We start from the raw sequence: 9,758 nt of genomic DNA, 5'->3' as shown, positions 1-9,758 counted from the left end.
CCATGCCTTCAAAGTTTTCTGGCAAGAAGTGAAATGAAGCAAAAAGCCAAAGGTACATGCCAGTTGAGCCTATTTTTTAAAGCCTTTCCAGAAGTCCCACCCAGCAGCTTCCAAGATTGTGACTTTAACAGGGTCTTCTTGGATTAGTATTGTCCAACTGAAATATAATGCAAGCCACAAATGGGAGCTAACACATGTAATTTTACATTTTCTAGTAGTCATGTTAAGAAAGTAAAAAAAGAGGAAATTAATTTCAATAACATATTTCATTTAACCAAAAATTTTTTGATGTGTGATCGATATTTTAAAAATCAAGATACATGTTTTACATTCTTTTTTTGTATTGTTTTCATACTCACTGTGTATCTCAATTTAGACTAGCCACCTTTCAAGTGCTCAATAGCCATATGTTACTGTCTTGGATAGGAAGCCTCAGACCAATCACCAAAGTGACTCAGGATAAATGAATTGGGATGGGCCAGCCAAATAGCAGTGTTTGCCTTCTTGACAGTAAGAAATATTTCATTTAAGGAATGAAATGACCTCAATTTAACCAAAATAAGTCCCATCCATGATAGCTCTACAACCCTTCAGACTAGGGTTATTCTAATGTAGGACAAACTGTCTTTCAAAGACAAAACAATTCTATCTCTATTAACGAAGCATTTATGATGCTTGTAATTTTTGAAGTTTCCCTCATTCAGCTTGATGTTCTTGACAATTTCCCCAGAGCAGGGTTATTTTAGGTGATGCTTATTTACAGTCCTTCTTTTACTGCGGTGGTTACTATAGCAGCCACACCTATCATTTATCATCTAACTACAGTGTTCCCAAACATGCTCGCCCTTTGATGCTCACAGTGGCTGGGTTGCTCCAGATTTCATGTTATTGTCAGCGTTTAGGAAGGGACAACTTACTTTTCTCTACTTCCACTTAATTTTCTCTATTTTACATTTCCATCACTTTCAGTTTTCTTATTCCATCTTCCCTTGACTCCTTTTGTATTCTTTACATCTTCGCTTTAAAATTATGATTACCAGAGGCACCTGGCTGACTCAGTCCATGCAGCATGCAACTCTTGATCTAGGGGTTGTAAGTTCGAGCCCCACTTTGGATGTAGAGATCATGTAAAAATAAAATCTTAAAAAAATAATAAAATTATCATTACCATACTTTAAAAGTGCACAAACTCATTTACAACAAAGAATTTTTGGTGATAAGATTTTTCTGAAAAAAGAGTGAAGAAAAATCCTCCAATGTCATAACCGTGAATAGGTAAAGAGGTACTAAGGTACAGTCCCTGCTGCTTTCAATTTAGTGTTCCAGACCTTTTCTGAGAGAGGACACTGAACATCTATTTATGGTGACTGTGAGGATAGAGATTAGTAAATTCCCTGCGGGACAGTAACTGTGCCAGCAGGCGTGGAGAATGGCAAAGAATTCTGCAGAAGATCGAGGCCTAGACACACAAACAAAAATTGCTCAGAAATAGAAAGCGTTCCTTAAGTGCAGAGGCCTCACATTTCCTGGGTTCCCCCTCTTCTTCCCAGCCACCTGACCTGTATCCAGCTCTTTATCTCTCCTTCACCTTCTGCCTGCCTCCGCTCTCTGCCCACGATGGACCCAAACTCCCAGCCTTCCCCTGGACTACTGGGGCTGGGAGACTGGTACCCGCGGATTTTCCCCGGCCCGCCCGCGCCTGCGCAGAGCCTCTTCTCGCGCGAACGCGCTGCCATCCCCCCTCGAGTACCCCGGCAATCTGGGGGATGCGGGGTCCGCCGTAAGCCAGCCCCCGCTCCTTTCGTGGAACAACGGGCGTCGCCTGGGTCTTCGGACTCCTTCTCCTCTACACGGCCCCTCTCGTATTCCTCGAGATCGCGTCCACACTGGCGCGCGCCCGGCCTCAAAACAGTAACCTCAAAGAAAGATCGAGGAAGGTCCTATGGGGAAGGAACCCGGGCGCGCCCGCCGCGAAGTCGCGGCCGGAGCCCCGCCCCCCGGACCGGCTTTCTGCCTTCGCATTGGCCCGCGCGCCCGTCAGTCTCCGCCCGAGCCGCGCCGGCCCGCCTCCCGGCTCCCGGGCTCACTACGCCGCTTGACTGGCTGCCCAGCCGGCTGTCGGCCGCCCATGCTTGTCCGAACCTGAGCTAGCGCCGGCTCCGCGAAGCTCAGGGAAGAGGTGGGCCGGATTCGGCCTCAGCTGAGCATCGCCTGTGTGGGCGGCAGAGCCGCGGCCTCTCCGCCGGCAGCACCACCTGTCGCGGGGCCAGACTTAGGGTAAGGCTCCGCGCAGCGCGCGGTTGCAGGCGGCCTGGCGCGGCGGGGCCCGGGCGGGAGCTCCGGGAGCGGAGCGGGCGCCGGCCTCCTCCCGCCCGGTCCGCCGAGCAGATTGCGGACCCGCCGGCGGCTTTCACGAGTGCGGCCGGCACAGACCCGCTTGGCGGATGGGCGGGGCGAGGTGAAGGGAAGCGTCTTCCCGAGCCCGGGCTGAGGGCGGGGAAGCGGTCAGGTCGCGGCGGTCCCCAATACCGACGTCCGCGGCTTTTCCCCGGGCACGGTGTTGAGGTGCGACTTCCCCGTTTCTCGACTCGCTGGTCCCAGCGCGGCCCCCTTTCCGCCCCGGAATGAGGTCCTGTGGCTTCCAGACCACGAGCGTCGCTCCCTCCCGCGCCCTTTAAAGACCGATTTTGTGGCTTGATACCTTTTATCAAATCTCCTGCAAGGATGAATTAATGACAGGAGTTAGGCTGTGTGTGTGTGTGTGTGTGTGTGTGTGTGCGCGCGCGCGCGTGTTTGTTCGTTCGTTCCTTTCTCGCTTTAAAGGAAGTTTGCTACAAGCTAGAAAGTTCTACGATTGGGACGGTTCTGTCCATTCATGTGAAATGGCATAAATAGACCAGAATTGTCAGGTGTTTCTTTGACACTGGTAATAACCACCTCTGCTTGTGTGGTGGTGGTGTTACATTTGCGTTCCTGGATTTGACTTTCTTTCGTGGTTACGAAAATAATTCTAGAAAACTTGTTGCCTTTTGATGAGAAGCATAATCAAAATAATACATCTTAAAGTAGTGCTTCCTTACAAAATGCGTTATCTCCTTATCTGCTTGATTTACTTTCCTAATGCTTGTGGCAGTCACTTCTAAACAGAATAGTTAATAGCATTGTTGTTTCCTTTAGTGTTGCAATTGGTAACAATAGAAGCACGTATAAATTGTCGGTTATGGGCTGGACATTGTTCTGTACATGAATCATCTCAAAATAACTCTTTGAGGTTGGTACTGTTATTTCCACTTAACAAATGGAGAAACTAAGGCTTAAGAAGGTGAAGTAACTTGCGCAAGATCACAGATTTTAGGTGGCCAGGTCTGGACTGGAACTCAGGTAATTTAACATAACAGCTCAGCCCCCTCTTAACCCTGTCACTCCTTAAGCATTGTTCATGTTGTTAAATTAATTGCAATGTTGTACTCATGAAGTTTAATCTTAATCTTTACTCATGGATTTATTCTTTAGCTTCCAGGCATCCTGGAAGTTGGAGAAGAAATGGTTGCCCACACTTCCCCTCCCCACCGTCCCCCATGTGTGTATTTGTGTGTGTATGTATACACATATCACACACTGACAAAATATAGATAAATATATAATCTATTGTGTAACTACTAAAACAAATTGAGTTAAATGTTACTATGTTGCATGGTCTGCAGAAATACAGAAAAAACAGTTTAACTCTTGTCTTCTAATGTTGGACCTTTAATTAGCTTTGAACTTTGATTTGCAATCTGTATTTGACTCTTTTATGGTAGTTATAAAGGCTTAATTAAAAGTTAAGCATAGATCCCAGATATGCTGATAGAACTTTTATTATTTATTAAGGAAATATTGAGCTATGCTTTTATAGAAGTTCTTCATTCTCTTGAGAATTAAATATACTCTTGCTTGGTACTTACTCCTGAGAAAGAACTACTTATAGGTTTGAGCTTTACAAGGTGTTTATGTATGTTTTTGTCTTTTATAATACACTTGTTATGGAAACATGTTAAAAATTCATAAAAGAAAAACTTATTTACCATTTGAGAATTTCGTTTGCAAATTAACTCCTATAATGCTGCTCATGCATAACTTGTATTTAATTTCCTATAACAACAAGGTATTCTAAACTATATTAAATTTTATATTAAGTGAAACTAAAATAAATTATAATTAACTTTGGTGAATTTTCGGCAAACTTAGTCATATTTTATTTTATAAGTAGGCTCCACACCCAATTCAGGGCTTGAACTCACAACCCTGAGATTGAAACCTGAGCTGAAATCAAGAGTCAGATACTTCACTAACAGAGCCGCCCAGCCACCCCAAACTTAGTTGTATTTTAAAACAAATAATAACTGAAACCTATGGTTGTTTACTGAGGATCAATTTTAGAAGGTGGACAAAATTCATACTATCAAAATCACTCTATGATTTTCTAAAAATCTATTTTATAAAAAGTTAACTTTTATTTTAAAGTCACCATTTTGATTATATGGCTGTATATTTCCTTTGATCAATACATACAAATTTCAAAAGTAATGAAAAATACTATATTGATTCTGTAGATGTTGTTCAGAATGACACTGATGTTGCCTGGATCTGTATACCATCCAAATTCTCATTACTGACCTAGAGATTTAATTTGAAATAGTTTAAATAAATGCTAACCATGACTATCCTTATAGCCTCTTAATAAGGATTTCACAGATGTTGATGCAGAAACTAACAGGCATTCAGAAGACACCTGACTACCTTAATCTATTACGACTACTAATAGTGCTTAGATAACTAACATTTATAGAGCACTTAGAGGGCACTGTGATGAGCATCTTACGTGGATTATCTAATTTAAATCTTAAAATGGCCCTGTTTAGTAGGTCCTGTTGTTTATCATCCCCATTTGAGTGATGAGAAAACTGCAACAGACTTATTCAAAATCAGAGTTAGCATTGGCCAAGCCAGGATTTAAATCCAGTAGTCTGATTCCAGAGCTTGCCTTTGACTACTCTGCTAAGCTGCCTGGATATGGATTTTATTGAATAAAGTTTCATGTCAAGTAGTCAAGCTCTTTATGATGATGATAAAGCTCTTAATTGCTTGATACTTAATAAATATCATCATTACTACACAGCTCTGCAGAATAGAGTTTCCCCTCCCCTGTTTCATTGATGAGAAAAGTGAGACTTCTAAGGCAGTCCCCAGACTTTTGGACTTGATGGGCAGGTGTGTATAGGGGGACAATTGGGACCAGACACAGACTGCCAACTTTTAATTCTGTCAAGGTTAAGGACCCTTTTAAGAACTATTGCAGTCCACCATCCCCATCTTTTCATAAAAGAAAAGACATTTTTATCACCAAAAAGGTTGGAAGATCATAATTAGAACAGGAAAGCAAAGAGAATAAATTTTGTTTTATGAATGACTATATTGCATTTGGCCACACATCAGTGAAAAATGTGTTCCAGGCTAACACCAATTCAGAGACCATTTGGGAATGCCTGGGTGACACACTGAATCCAAAGCGGTGATGAGCCGAGTCCAGATTCAGACTCCAGTCTGACTGCAGAGCTTGTGCTCATTGCACCTAATCATGACCTCTAATTTCTGTCTCCCTTGCACTGACCTCCTTTAACCCCAAGTAGGGGGCCAGGGAGAGTAGTCTCCAGCAGCCAGTGGCCTGGCAGTTTCTGGCCCGGTCCCGTTTGTAAACACCAGAGAGTAAGTTCCAGGGCAAGACCATGGGAATGACACACCAGGAGGAGAAACCAGAGGCATATCTCAGTTTCCCAGAAACTGTCAGGTAAGCAGGCAGCTTAATTTTACATATTAATTAAAAATTAGAAGCCCTGCCTTTTGGTTCCTGTTTGTACTTCACTGATTCTTAGAGTTTTCCTTCCATCACACCTGCATAACATAACATTTTATCTTGTTGCCTCTCATTGTTCTCATTTCTGGTATTGAAGCCTCCCTGTCTATCTCTTAGTGCTTGGTTCTAGTTTGGGCAGATTTTTTGTCCTTAATATTTTTTTAACTTATGAGCACTGTTTTACAGACACTATTAAAATTACTTTATATTTTATCTTACTCTCTCACGCTTCCTAATAAAGTAATTTCAGTGATAAAACATTCTGTAATTATAATACTTTTTTGCATATAGTCTCATTTGATCATCATAAATATATGTAAAGTAGATTTGATAAGTAGTATTATCTTTATTTAACAGACTAAATTCAGTATTGGATAGAAGCAAAACTTTTTTTTTTTTATAGATTTTATTTATTTTATTTGAGAGAGAGAGAGACAGCCAGCAAGAGAGGGAACACAAGCAGGGGGAGTGGGAGAGGAAGAAGCAGGCTCCCAGCGGAAGAGCCCGACGTGGGGCTCGATCCCAGAACTCCGGGATCACTCCCTGAGCCAAAGGCAGACGCTTAACAACTGAGCCACCCAGGCACCCTGGATAGAAACAAAACTTTAACCAGGAGTTGAAAATAGATTTCATGTATTAGAATGCTGTTCTTAAGTTAACTACTGAAAGGGAAAACTTTAATTTTCCTTACCTGCAGTCTAAATTCTTCTGGCCACTAAACCCGGGATTTTTTTCCCCCACACCCAGTAATTCTCCAATTCTCAGCAAATGCTGTCTGGGTTTGCTTTAATTTAACTTAATTCTAACACTGTTCATACGAAGATAGCTTCAGATCCCATAGGTTAAGAGTTCAATCCCAAAAGACTGCCCCTACGTGAGATGCCAGTTACGAGTCCCAGGTTGTGACCCACACTTCTGACCAACTCTCTATAAATTGAGGCTTCCCACAACCCCCTCCTGTTTTGATGATTTGCTATAATGGCGCACAGAACTCAGAGAAATACTTCACTTACATTTGCTGGTTTATTATAAAGGGATACAACTCAGGAACAGATGGAAGGGATACACAGAACTAGGTATTGATGGGGTGGGGGTGGGGAGACATAGAGCTTCCTTGCCCTCCCTGAGTGCGCCACTCCCCCCGGTACCTAATGTGTTCTCCAACATGAAAGCTCATCAGACCTTGTTGAACCAACTGAGCTACCCCGGCACCCCTCAGATCTCCTTGTTAAAGAGTCTTCAGCCCCTGCCCGCTTCCTTTTCTGGAGGCTCTGGAGTGGGGCAGAAAGTTCCTACTCTCTTAACCACTTGGTGTCTCTGGTGACCAGCTCTGTCTGAGGCCTTATAGTGGTCAGCCCTAGGTCACCTCATTAGCATAAATTCAAGTGTGATCAAAAGTGACTTCTTACGAATAACAAAAAATACTCCTATCATTCAGGAAATTCCAAGGATTTTTAGGAGCTCTGTGCCAGAACTTGGGGACAAAAACCAAATATATTTCTTTTTTTTTGAGATTTTATTTATTTATTTAGGTGGGGGCAGAGGGAGAACTAGAGGCGGAGAATCTCAAGCAGACTCTGCAAGCCTGTCTTGGGGCTTGACCTCAGGATCCTGAGATTACGACCTGAGTGGAAATCAAGAGTCAGACATTTAACTGACTGAGCCACCCAGGCACCCCCCCCCAATATATTTCTTATTATACCACAAGTACTGATTACAAAATGAAATTTTTTTCAGATTGTCTTTGATGTAAAGTAAAAAGTATTCCATACTATATCTTAGATTTGCCTACCTCACCAATATACTGCAATACTAATCCAGTCTTTTGGTACCAAAGTTTTGATTTTGACAAATAATGCTGTCTCTCCTGGAAGAACCACATGAACACATAATCAATGCTACCATTTCAATCTTTTTAAAATTTATTTTGAAATGATTTGAAAGGCTTTGGTTGCATATATCATACTTCCTGGCTCCTTAATACTTCACTGTGTTTTCAGAACAAGGATATCTCTTCCATACGGTTATCAAATACAGAAAATTTAACATTTTACAGTACTTTTATTTAAGCTACAGTATATCTTCCAGTTTTGCCAGTTGTCCCAATAAGTGTCCTTGATAGCATTTTTTTAATTCAGGTTTACTGTTTGTCTTTCACTAACATTTTAAAGTGACCCAATTATTTTGTTGTATATCTCTCATAATTCTTTGTTATTATTATTATTGAAGTATATTTGGTGTATGGCATTGTATAAATTTAAGGTGTAGAGCATTAATTTGATATATTCATATATTGTAATATGATTGCCATTGTAGTGATAATTATCACCTCTCATGCTTTATAATTATCATTTCTTTTTAGTGGTTAGAACAATTAAGATCAGTCTCTTAGAAAGTTTGATGACTATAGTACAACATTGTTGTCTATATTCACTATACTATGCATTAGATCTTTAGGAATTATTATTTCTTAGGACTCTCACTGCAGGTTTATACCTTTAAACATCTGTCCTATCCTCCCACCCTGCAGTCCCCATCTCTCATGATTCTTTTTTTTTTTTTTAAGATTTTATTTATTTATTCGACAGAGATAAAGACAGCCAGTGAGAGAGGGAACACGAGCAGGGGGAGTGGGAGAGGAAGAAGTAGGCTCATAGCAGAGGAGCCTGATGTGGGGCTCGATCCCACAACGCCGGGATCACGCCCTGAGCCGAAGGCAGACGCTTAACCGCTGTGCCACCCAGGCGCCCCCCATCTCTCATGATTCTTGATGTCCTTATAATCATACAGATTTTTTGTTTTTGTGGCCACATTTGTGCACCACATTTATATGAAATATCCAGAATAGGTAAATCTATAAAGACAGAAAGCAGGTTGGTGGTTGTGGGCACTGGAGGAGGGGGAAGAACTGTTTAATGGGGTAGTGTTTCCTTCTGGGATGGTGAAGATGTTTTGGAACTAGGTCGAGATAGGTTGCACAACATTATGGATTTTCTAAATCCCTCTGAATTGTTCACTTTAAAATGGCAAGTTTTATGTGAATTCACTTCCATAAAAATTAACTTAAAAATAATCCCATTGTAATGGTTTGCTGTACCCCATCTACAAACCTTGATTTCTAAGCAAATAAAAATTCCAGTAAAAACTTATTGTGGGATAATTGCAGTGATTTGTAATGATTAAGAAAAATGGGCTTTGCAAATTGATTTTGGGTAGCAGAATTGATATGCAGAAGAATCTATTATAGTCCCATTTTAAATATTTAATGTGTAATGTATTATGTAGAGTTTCCAATTTTGAAAAATTCCCATGTGTTTGTGATGTTTGTGAAAGGGCAAAAACGTGTTTTCTAGCCAATCTGCATGTTTTTTAAAATATGAAATAACAGAGTTTTTAAAAACAAAACAATTTTAGTACATTATATTTAAACACTGATTATATTAGTACATTAAAATTCTACAGCTAGATTAAGAATTTGAATAGCTTCTCTTCCTCTGAATGTTTATGCTCCAGGCTTCTCTGTTACTTACTTTTCCACCTTCAACCTAAACTCCCATTTGCATTTACATGGACCACATATCTTTGTTTACTAGAAGTTACCTTGTTTCTTAATCTCTGGATTTCTTTCTTTCTCTCATAATCAGGAGATATATAACTTGCCACACTTGTGGTTTATCACACTGTAGTATACAGTATATACAAAATAGCAGTGATTATTAACTAGGGACTTGGAGTATTGTCAGGAAAAGTCAGTCATTGTCTTCACCCAATTCTTACTTTTTTACAATGGTTACCACCTATAGAAACATAAATGGACTTTGATAAAGCTTTTTCAGGTGTGGAAAATTAAGCTTTCTTCTAT

The 9,758-nt window shown here is 40.8% G+C and overlaps 1 protein-coding gene across 1 annotated transcript in view; it reads left to right on the top strand.

Annotated features, from left to right (window-relative positions):
• The first annotated feature begins 2,070 nt into the window (after positions 1-2,070).
• ME2 (malic enzyme 2) overlaps positions 2,071-9,758 on the top strand; it is a 46,191-nt gene continuing 38,503 nt past the window's right edge. Inside the window, exon 1 of the mRNA XM_026496329.4 lies at positions 2,071-2,277. The gene's annotated coding sequence lies outside the window, so the exon portion shown is untranslated. The remainder of the gene's footprint in view (positions 2,278-9,758) is intronic.

This window comes from Ursus arctos, unplaced genomic scaffold (assembly GCF_023065955.2).
Source record: "Ursus arctos isolate Adak ecotype North America unplaced genomic scaffold, UrsArc2.0 scaffold_17, whole genome shotgun sequence".
In the NCBI taxonomy this organism is placed as follows: Eukaryota; Metazoa; Chordata; class Mammalia; order Carnivora; family Ursidae; genus Ursus; species Ursus arctos.
The sequence above is the reverse complement of the archived record's forward strand: the minus strand, read 5'-3'. Positions and strand labels throughout refer to the sequence as shown.